The sequence below is a fragment of the Camellia sinensis genome, chromosome 15 (assembly GCF_055761805.1).
Source record: "Camellia sinensis isolate YWXY chromosome 15, ASM5576180v1, whole genome shotgun sequence".
In the NCBI taxonomy this organism is placed as follows: domain Eukaryota; kingdom Viridiplantae; phylum Streptophyta; class Magnoliopsida; order Ericales; family Theaceae; genus Camellia; species Camellia sinensis.
In genome coordinates this window covers 125499920-125510763 of record NC_138975.1, presented here as the reverse complement: position 1 = coordinate 125510763, position 10844 = coordinate 125499920, and the positions used below count along the sequence as shown (strand labels likewise).

Sequence of the window (10844 nt, the reverse complement as noted above, 5' to 3'; positions counted from 1 at the left end):
ATTTTTTTGGCTTTTAACCTATTTTAGATTATATTATCTTTCTATTTTTTATATGTTTTTTCAAAAAAATCAACCTTTAGCCCTCGTTTGGTTTTCTCATTAGGGCTAAATAATCACAAAAGGATAAAATTGATTATAAAAGCCAATAAGACAAAATATTATTTTTTACCCATAAATATTACACTTTTTCTCTCACAAAAGTTTAAAAAGTCCCAAAATAAAAACCAAACGAGGCTAAAAAAATCCAAACACAAAAAAATTAACTATACTAACCAATGCCAAACAACTAACCAACTTCTTAAAGAAAAATGGGTGGGTGCTCGAAATTCGTGGGTCGAATTTGGGTCGAATTCAAAGAGGGAGAGAAGAGAGGGAGAGAAGAGAGGAGAAGGAGAAGAGAGGGAGACGGCGGGTGCTGGTTCTGCCGACGCCGTCGCCTCGTCGCAGCCCTCCTGTGCCTCCGCCGCGAGGAGCTCATCGCCTCCGCCGCCTCCGCCCGCCGTCCTCGTCGCAGCTTCGTAGCTCGTCGCCTCCGCCCCCCGCCTCTGCCTTCAGCCCTAATAATTGGGCCCCCTCCAGTCCTCATCCTCCTCCCTCCTCCTCCCTTCCCTTCTTCTTCTTCTTCTTCTTCTTCTTCTTCTTCTTCTTCGTTTTTGATTAAAAAAAAAAAAAAAACAGACACCAAAACGACATCGTTTTGGTGTCGAGCCAAATTCGACCCACGAATTTCGAGCTACCAACCGGGGTTGCTTCTTAAAACAACCCAAAAGTGTGCTACGGTTGTGTTGAAGTTGTCCCTGCCTGATGTTTTGTTATTTGTAGTGTTGTCAAGGAAATTATGTTAGCTTGTTTCGGTAATTTGAAAGTGGTTTTTGTAACTTTTGTAATTTTTAAATTCAACTTTTTTTTTTATTTTTTTATATATATCTTTTTAAAAAAAATAAATAATAAATAAATCTACTTCCGAAACAATGTTTGTTTTGTCTTGTTTTTGAATCTTTGTTTATTCGTTTCTTATTGGCTTGAGTTAGCATAAGATTATGTGAATCTTTTGATTCCAATATAGGCGCTATGTGGGAAGGAGGTTTTTTAGTTTTTTTTTTTTTTTCACTAAAAGACAAAATTTAAAAAAAAAAAAAAATCCAAACAAAATATCACATCAAACCCCATAATCATTTCACTTTTTCTCTCATAAATATCACATCCAACCACAAAAAAACTCAATTATCTTTCCAAACACAAAAAAAAAAATTCTCCAATAATATCCTACAATTAAAAAAATTTACAAAAAAACTCACTTCCAAACATCCACATAATTAGGATTATGAAAATATACTATGATATATTTTTGTTCATACCTTTCTTTTATTTTCATATATAATATATATTTTTTTATCAATAAAATTTTCTCTTTTGCCAATAAAAAAATTTAAAAAAATATTTATCAAATCAAAATCCTATAAATCAAATAATGCGTCCCATAAATCAAAATCATAGCTCCATCACTAAACCACCATCGCAAATTGGACGTCAATCACCATGGCCACTCTCCATCTCCATCGTTGATTATTATTTTATTTTTTTTAGAGGGGGATTTGATTGTTGATTGATAAATATGTCACTCATAAAATTTATTGGTATATAAAAAAAATAATTCAAACTAGACTTGTTTTGAAAAGTTAGTTAAAAGACTTTTTGACTTTTTTAAAAAAACGTGTAAAAAAAAAAAGAAGTAACGTAACAAAAAATAAGTTAAAAACTAATTAGCTATTGGCCAAGTTCAGAACATAGGTAGATAAAGGGATATTTATAAATAAATGTTCCTACTTTTTATTGTTAACATTATTAATTTATTGACACTTTTTTTCCTAATATAATATATTGGATTATAAAATTTGATCAATTTCAACTTAAAAAAATTATATCTCCAAAAAAAATTGCGATTAGTATAGTCAAATAATATTGTATAAATAATTTATATCTAGTAATGATCTATTACTTTCAAATAATTCACCAATTCTATAAATCTTTATTTTTAAACTATTAATACTATAATATATTGTTTGGTTTACTGAAATAAAATTGAATTGTATCAAATAGTTAATCCTTAGTATTTTTATATAATGACGAATGATAATTTCATTTATAATATTTTTTAACAATCAAACATGAAGATGAATATTATGATAAAATGATTGTTCCATTGAATCTCATTTCAATAAATCATATATAATTTAAGACTGAAATAATTAATCAAATACAAATTAAGATCAAAATTATTTGGGAAGATGACTGGGGTGGCTGAGGGAGTACTACTGGTCAATGATGTTATTTAATTAGAGCGCGGGGGAGTAGAGTATGAGATGGTAGTGTAAAATTGTAAACTATTGGATTGTGGATTGGATGGTATTATTTGGGTATGTGAAATTAATCATGAGTTATATTTTAATTATTCAAATAATTTATTTCTTAGGTTATTTTGTGTAGATTATCCACCCACAAAAAATCAATTCAATCTGATATAATAGAGAGAGGGGAGTAGAGTATGAGATAATAGAGTAGAATTGTAAAGTAATGGATTTTGAACTGGACGGTATTATTTGGGTCTGTAGAGTTCATTATGAATTTTGTTTCGATCATTCGAATATTTATTTTTTAGGTCATTTTGTGTATATTATCCACACAAAAAATAATTCAATCTGATATAACTACATAATTTTATTAAATTTGTCTATGAAAAAAATAAATAATAAAAATGATTCAATGAATAGCCCTATAAACTGCACAAAGCAATACCTTAACATATTGTATTATTCTGAAGAATCAATAACATAATTTCTTGTGCTAATAAAAAAAAAATTATAATGTATTATGATGTTAATACTATATTTGACCATTGCCTCTCTTTTATCATAGTAATATATGTTATTTAAATAAATTATTTTTACGAATTTAATTTACAGGCGTGAATAATTTCTAAGGGCATTTATACATAAGTCCTAATTTATCAATTTATATTCCATTAGGCCCTAAATAAGATTTTTTGGACTTTCAAATTCTATTAAATTTTTAATAGTCGGAATTACCCTTCAAACAATGATTGTTCATCATTTATAATTATCTATAAAGGAACGTAATAATTTGACATTTATTTTGATTTTCAAAATTTTAAAATATCAATTTTCAAATTGGAAAAAAAATACGTGCAAAAAAAAAAAACTAATATGTTTTTATATTTTTTTAATTGAAAAAAATGAAATATTTTTTTTGTGCAAAACTGAAAATTTTGTATCTATAAAGAAGTATAATGATGAAACATTGATGTGCAAAACTAAAATAAAAAAACTTTAAAAAAACAAAAAAAAAAACTGATAATATTCTCAGTTTTAAAACTAGAAAAAATTAATAATGTTCTTGGTTTTATTTGATAGTTGAATCAAACCAACAAATAAAATGACAAAAATGTTTAATTTCATGTTTTTTTTTTCCATCAGTTACTGAAACAATAATCTGGAACATTATTATGTAAAATTAATAATATTCTTAGTTTTAAAAATTGAAAAAAAAATTGATAATATTCTCAGTTTTACTAAATAGAACTTATTGGTTTAAAAAAAATTAAATTGGATCAAAGCTACCATAACATTTGTAAGTAGAACTTTTAGATAATTAACTCTAATTTCTATCAGTTGATTCCATTTTGATCATTCCAAACATTACTATTATACATGATTTAAATAACAATACAATTATATATCCACACAACATGAAAATACATTTATTTCAGATCCCTAAAATACTGAGATCTTGTTCGGGAACAGGCTATTTTAATAGCTTTTTGACTTTTTTGGCTAAAATATAAAATAAAAAAATTAATATGTTTGAGATGACTTTTTGACTTTTTACAAAAAAAAATGTGCAAAAAGTATATTAAAAAAAAAATCTTTAACTTTTTGATATAGGTTGTTGGTTTTTTGATTTTTTTTTTTTTTTTTTTTTTGTGATTTTTTAACTCCTAGACTAAAATTACCAATTGCCAAATAAGGCCTGAATATATATATATATATATATTTTGATTGATACCATACGTAAATTCTTTATTACAAATCACATCAATTAAAAAAAACTAATTTATATACCTACGTTTGAGAGTTCGAGTTGGAAGAAATCAAAGATTTGTCATGCTTAGCCTCTTCAAAAAGACGCCTAATCAACTCATCCATATCTTTGGATGACTTTCCACATTGTTTAATGGCCTCCAATGCTATCTCACTCAACTCCAAGGATCGAATCATTTTGACCCCGTTCTCGCTCACCGCTCCAGCCAACAATCGAGCCAACTCATCCGAGTTTAGAACAGCTTGAGCACCCTCAACAACCCTAGTTGCCACCCCAAGCCCATACACCAACAATTTTGTATTTACAAATTGGTCAACCCCCATGGGCCAAGTTAGCATTGGGACCCCTGCAAATATTCCTTCCAGAGTCGAGTTCCACCCGCAATGAGTCAAGAATACACCCATCAATGAGTCAAGCTAGCATTGGGACCCCAACAAATAACCGACAAGGCCATAGCACCGAAAGGAGAGAACAAAAGGCGGCGGATGCTGAGCTGGCAAGCGAGGCGGTGGGTCCACCCCAAGAACATGTCGGAGACTATGGCCACAGACAGCGAAGGGTGGTTCTGGAACCAATTTAGGAGAGGATTGTGGAGTTCATCCATGGCGCGCATCATAGCAATAAAGCCATTTATGGGCATGTCTTTGGCGTTCCCTACGCCGGGGGGAGGGAAGGGTGCGCAGGGAAAGGCATGGCAATATGAGAGTTTTGATGGTGGGGTGCTCGGAGAGAAGTGGAGAGAGAGAGAGAGAGAGAGAGAGAGAGAGGCGTTGGTTTTGTTTAGGGTTTAGAGAGAAGAGTGAGAGCATGAGATATTAATTATATAGATTGTTATTGGCTATTAAAAATTTTTAATCGCTGAAAGTATTTTATAAATCCTTCTAAAATATTTGAAATGTCTCTCTTTAAAAATTTTAGTTCTTTGGCGACAAAAAATTTTTTTGTCACTGAACATAAACTTTTGGGGACTAAAATTTTGGTCACCAAAGATAAAAAATAATTTTTTATTTTCTATTCAGCGACTAAATGATTTTAGTAGTTAAAACGTAATATACAGCGACTGAAATTCTTTTTTTAGCTGAGGTAAAAAATAATTTTTTATTTTTCATTCGGCGACTAAATGGTTTTAGTAGCCAAAACTCAAAATACGGCGATTAAAATTCTTTTTTGTCGCTGAAAATAAACTTATGGCTACTAAAATTTTGGTCGCCAAAGGTAAAAAATAATTTTTTATTTTCTATTCAGCGACTAAATGATTTTAGTAGCCAAAACTCGGTATACGGCTACTAAAATTATTTTTTGTCCCCAATTTTGGCATTTTTAGCGACTAAATTTTTTTTAGTCGCCAATAACCACTACAAGAAATCAACTTTTCAAGGACAAATTTATTCCGTCAGTAAAAGTATAATATTTGTCAGGAAAAACTTTAGCCAACCAATTTTCTCAGTCACGAAATTTGTCCCAAATGGCCTGTCTGGAAAAGTCAAAAAATGACTTTTAGAGACAAAATTTTACATTTGTCACTATAAATAGATTTTTAAAGACAAAAATATGTAGTTGCAAAAAGTTTTGATTTTGAGACAACCAACATTTGTCTCTAAAAGTCTAACTATAGTCCAGCAGGTAGAGTGATTATGGAGACAAAAATTAATTTTTGAGACAACAAAAATTTAGGTCTCTAAAAGTTTAATTTTGGGGACAAATGAAAATAGTCTCTAAAAGTTTTAATTTTTAGAACAGATGAAAATGGTGGGTAAATGTTATAATTTTTTTTTAGACAACTAAAATTGGTCTCTAAAAGTTTTATTTATTTATTTTTATTTTTTATTTTTTTTGTAACAATTACTCTAAAAATACTAGTATGAACATCAACTTATATTCATTTCTTGATTTCTCAACAACCATACAGAAAATATCAAACATATCACCAGACAATCTGTTAATGAAAAAAAAAAAATTGCTCATCGCATTCAAAAAGGCTTAATCAAAAGATATTTCAATAAAACAAGCAAATCAAAATAAATTTAACAATGCAATCAATCGAATTGGCATCTACATTTCCAAATAACACAAATATAATAAAATCAAACAAATTAGGATTAGATCAGACCATATTATCAAAGCAAAAACAATATTAATGTACAGGAAAGAAATAAACCTTCTCGTATAATCCTATTGATCAAGTCTGCGCTCCTTTGTACGTCGCCGCTTTATCACCTGAAAACACAAACGTGAGCTAGCCGGCGGGTGTGTGCCGGAAACCTCTCCGATGCCTAAGTCAGTAAGCTTGACAAATAGACAAAAGCTCTGTGTATTCAGAAAGCAAAGTTGTGTTACCTCTCCAAAGGTAATGTTTGTGAGCTCTTATAGATTTCGTGTGGCACAATCCTAGTAGAACTTTTACTTCTCCATGCAGAGTCCTCCTAGGATTCATATTCCTGAAAGATAATGCTTATCCTTCAACACCCCCCTCACTGCTTAAACCAAGTGAGATGGTTTTATCATGGCTGAACTCCAATATGACCGAAGTAAACATACTATGCATAGCCACAGAATAAGCCGAACTAGTTCTTCCTTTTACTGCTCTTACATCGGCTTCTCCTGCACAACTCATGGCGTGGTTAGACTGAATTAACATGTCGTGACCGATGTAAGTCCAAGACCGGTCTAACTCCAAAGTACCGTTAGACCGATCTAACTTCGATCTTCTGTCGGACCGGACTAGCTTCACGGCCTTAAGACCGGACTAACTTCAAAATATCTACACGACCGGAGTAACTTACATGGCCATTTTACTCGGCCCTTTGTACTGCGGCTCATAACGGCCCATTACCCAGCTCGGCCCAATTTTCACATAAATTACCCTCTCAATTGCCCATTAATTCCATCTGCCTAGCATGTTTGGGATTATCTGTCAACCAGCTGAGCTATAAACTCTCAGTCTTTCCAACCGAGCTATAGATTTTTAGCCTATCCAGCCGGGCTACTTTCACACCGAGCTTTGGCTGTCCGGTAGTAACGTCTCTTCAATCACAGAGACTGAAACACTTTCTATTCTAATGACATGTGGCATGCTCTGATTGACTGAGGACGGCTGTCACGCCGTCTTCGTACTTCGTGAAATTTGAACAGTCCCGCCTTTTTCCCTTTACCTAAAACGAGCCTCTTCATTTTGACACACTTTGCAACTTTTCCCTCTCTGAGCCTCCATTGCTTCTTCAACCTCTGAGCTCGTGTTCTCCATAGCTGTTATTCTCTCTCCAGCTCTTGCCTCTTCATCGGGTAAGCACTGTACATCTACTTTGTTTTCGTATTGTGTTTTCTGTGTTTTTGCAAAACATATTTTTCTGTTTCGCTTTGCTCAGTACTTTTCTGGAAAAAAACTTAACAATAGAACACATGAGTACATGTAATATCCTGTAGAAAACTGGTTTTCGATCCAAAATCATGATGCAACCGAACTAGGACACTGTTTAAGCTAGGTAAAAGTCTAGTCAGTTTACAACCGGACTAACACTTCATGTTTACACCAGTAGTTTTAATAAGTCAAACCACTTCTTGCATTACCTTAGCCGAGGTAACCAACCGAACTAAGTTTGCAATTAGCATACTGAGATACCTGAACTCCAACCGATCTAGGCCTTTGGGGCTAAACCAGCTTTCTTAGTTTTTTAGACGGAACTCAGAAAACTGTCCCTAGATGATCAACCGGTCAAACAGAACCATTTCCACAACCGAAATAACGAGACGCTTGCCAAGGCCGAGCTAATAAATGCCCTGCTCAAACCGAGCTACCAATCACCTTGCAGAAACCGAAACCGAACCTGTAGCATCCCACACAGTCAAAGTAGGACTTCTTTTTATCTTGCTTTTAATTTGTAGCACAGCCCAATGATCTGTACTTAACACCTTTGTTCTTTATTTTGCAGACTTAGGTTGCCCAGGCACTCTTCTGCGCGCTCAACCGAGCTACTGAGCACAATTTTTGGACCGAACTAATTTATTCATAAATTATACAATAAATGGGGAAGCATAGGTTTTTAGTATATACTCCGGGCGGTCTAGCCGAATTCTGAAAAGATTACAATATACCCGATGATGTCCACCTGATCTTAGCCGAAAAAGATGTCATACCTTAGTGCAATGAAGGCTTTGTCCCCTTCACCCTCTTGTCCATAATTGAAACCGGACTACGATTTCCAGTCCAACCCTTAATTTGTGAGTTTCTTAGGCAAACCAGACTATGCCCAACCCAGCTATCCACCAATTCATACCATATAATAATGGGAATAGCCGAACTAAATCGCCAAGTCGGTCTCAACCTCGGTCTGGCCGAAATCTTTCACCAATACTCCATTGGTTCGAAGGAAGACGGCTGGGTGTACTATCTTAGAATACGCCGTCGACGTGAGAAAATAATAAAAAACACACCGGATAAAGACTTGAATGACGACGATTTTTTCTGGGTGTCTGGGAACTTTGAGGATCACCAAGCCCAGATTCCTGGCCGAAGCATCAATTGGAAAAAAGGAACACCTGGTATAATTACTTCGGTTTTCTTGCGTGTTTTACTATATTTCGGTTTTCAATTTTCAGCCGAGCTAACAGTTGTCTTCTTTTGTAGATTCTGCCCACCTCCATTCTCTATACAGCTACCCAAATCTAGTGACCTTGTGCGCCGCACTACGGTATCCAGAACGTAGTTGGGCCAAGCCGCTAAAGTTCGAACCGACCTATAGATACAACGGTCGCCGAAAAGCGAGAGTGACCGATTTTCTGCTAGAGGAGGCCTCAGAACCGGACCCAACCTTGCCAGAAATCAGACTAATCCCACTAACCGCTGAAGAAGAAATGGCCAAAAGAAATAGAGTCAGGGCGCTATTGACCGAAACAAACAGACCCGAAGTACCGCCATTAAGCCAAACGCAACAGGCCGTTGTGGCCCTTCCTTCTCAACAGCCTTCTTCATCACGCCCATCCAAGCGCGCCCGGTCTACCCCAACTGAGCAGCGTCTAGTGGACGAGCACGAAACCACACCTCCACCGAACCCACAACCGGAACCTTCTGACCGGGCTGGCTCTTCCAGGTGGGCACCGAAGCTGAAATTTCAGAACCGCCTTATTCAAGATACCGATTCGGTGGTTGCTGAGAAGGATCACTTGATGGCATTCAATCTTGCCAAGAGTGTCTGCCTTCCAGCAGACATGGAACACCACCAGAACCTGACCGAGCTAAAGGCCATCTAATCGGCCACTAAATCCATGATCCTGGTAAGATGCCCCTCGTCTCTACAAAATTTTTCAAACTTTCAGTTCGATTTTGACATTGATTTCTTTCCATTCATTTCAGTCTCTTCAGAAGAGCCAAATTGCCCATCAAAAGGTATTGGAGCTCAGGAAAACGGCTAGGCAGGCCATGGTAGAGGTTGAAGAAAAAACAACCGAGCTGAAAAAGTTCCAACAAAGAACGGCCGAGCTAGAGGCTGAGGTAACTCGTCTAACCAGACTAGTTACCTTGGCTGAGGCTGACAAACAGAAGGCGTTGATCGTCATGAAAGACAAGTACCTTCGTGAGCTGGTCAAGCTTGAAGGGAAAAAGGACGCCGAAATAGCCGAACTGAAGAAGAAGGTGGGAGATGCCAACGCCGAAGGTTTCAAGGAGGCGGAAGGCCTCTACATTCCATAATATGAGGGAGCGAAAGATTTATTCTTCAAGTGCGGCTGGAGAAGTGCTGTGGAGCAGCTCGGCTGTGGGCCCGAAACCGAGGTCTACAATGCTTCTCAGTATTTCATTCCGTCCTCACTAGCGGAGTATGCTGCTTCCGTCCAATAACAATTTTTGCAGGGTTCAGATGATGAAGATGAAGAAAACAAACCAACTGTTACTCCGGTAGTCAACGAGCAAGGCAACGATCAATCAGCTCGGTTGGAGCCAACGGTTGAAAACCTGACTGTTGTGCCGTCGACTGACATCGTTCTGCCAGTTGCTACTGAGACTGATCTTCCATCTGCAACCGGTGTTCAAGTTGATATTGACGCCGACCTTGAAGACCTTTTCACTTGATTCTGTACTTTCTTTTCTTTGTTTACTGTTTGCTCTTGTAACCGGGCTATGGCCCCCCCTTTGTAATTGCCCTTTGATGAATGAAAATTTTCTTGTTTTGAACTCTTATTTCGGTTGATTTGTATGTTTGTGCTTGCAATGACTTTTCCATGATCTTTTCACTTCCAACTGTTATCTCGATTTAATTTCCTGTTTGAACTTGCCTTCTTGATAGTATTGTTTCCTTTCCTTCATGTGTTATTTCGGTTATTTAGTTAGTCAATCTATGCTTACTAGCCAACCACTCTTCAGCCGATATAATTACTTCGGCTGATGAGTAGAAAGAGTTTAATCTAGCCAACCACTCTTCAGCCTTAAACTTGCTTCGGCTGAAGAGTAACAAGAGTTGGTTTAATCCAGCCAACCTCTCTTCAGCCTTAAACTTACTTCGGCTGAAGAGTAACAAGAGTTGGTTTAATCCAGCCAACCACTCTTCAGCCTTAAACTTACTTTGGCTAAAGAGTACTAATAGTTGGTTTAATCCAGCCAACCTGTAAGCTGGTTTTTCCAGCCAACTTAGAATAGATTGTTTGGTTATTTCGACCAAACGTCCTGCAGCCTAGATCCTTATCCTGGGCTTAGGAGGGGTGTTGGTTTAATCCAGCCAACCTCTAAGTTGGTT

The 10844-nt window shown here is 35.7% G+C and overlaps 1 pseudogene; it reads right to left on the bottom strand.

Annotated features, from left to right (window-relative positions):
- Nucleotides 1-4139: 4139 nt before the first annotated feature.
- Nucleotides 4140-4523, bottom strand: LOC114320585 (flavonol 3-O-glucosyltransferase UGT89B1 pseudogene; annotated as a pseudogene).
- Nucleotides 4524-10844: the final 6321 nt, after the last annotated feature.